Below are 682 nucleotides of genomic sequence, written 5' to 3' on the forward strand. Positions count from 1 at the left end.
GGAAAAAATTAGAGGGAACACCACTGTTTAGACATGGCTCAAACATCATGACTGGAGAAATCATTAGAAAATAAGGAAGAAGAGGTCCTAAGGAAGATGGCTGTATTAGAGTTTCCTTTACTTCCATTTTTATGTGAATGCACCTCTTCGGTGTGCAACATTAACACCCATGTCTCTCTGATCTTTGTGAATTCTGCTGCTGGCCTACTGTCCAATGGCTCAAGTTTGAACTGCACTACCCAAAGACAGCTTAGAAGTAATGCTGCTTTCCTTGCCTCTTGAGTGCCAAAGACAGTAGGGCAGCATCAGGAACAGCATGCGCTGCACAGCTTCTTGGGATGGAGCACAGCCTCAAGGTGCACCGGCTGATAAATGGAGAAACAGACATGGACGGTCATGAAGCCTGGAGATAGTAGAATGCAGCTTGTCCCCCAAGATAACCAAACAACTGGTCTGGCCTGGGAGCAAGTGTTGTAGCTTTTGCCCTAGCCTAGCCTCTCTTACCACGTCACAAACTGAGCAGAGACAGGAACCTGAGTTAAGTGTTGCGGCTTAGTACATTTCCTGTTTCCAAAAAAGAAAAAAAAAAGAAGGCAGCAAAGAGAAGTCATTCAAATGAAGATGTCAGTTGCAATGCGTTAGCACACGGTAAGCCTTCTCTTTTCTGGTGTGGGGCTTAACT

Source organism: Carettochelys insculpta, chromosome 26 (assembly GCF_033958435.1).
Source record: "Carettochelys insculpta isolate YL-2023 chromosome 26, ASM3395843v1, whole genome shotgun sequence".
Classification (NCBI taxonomy): domain Eukaryota; kingdom Metazoa; phylum Chordata; order Testudines; family Carettochelyidae; genus Carettochelys; species Carettochelys insculpta.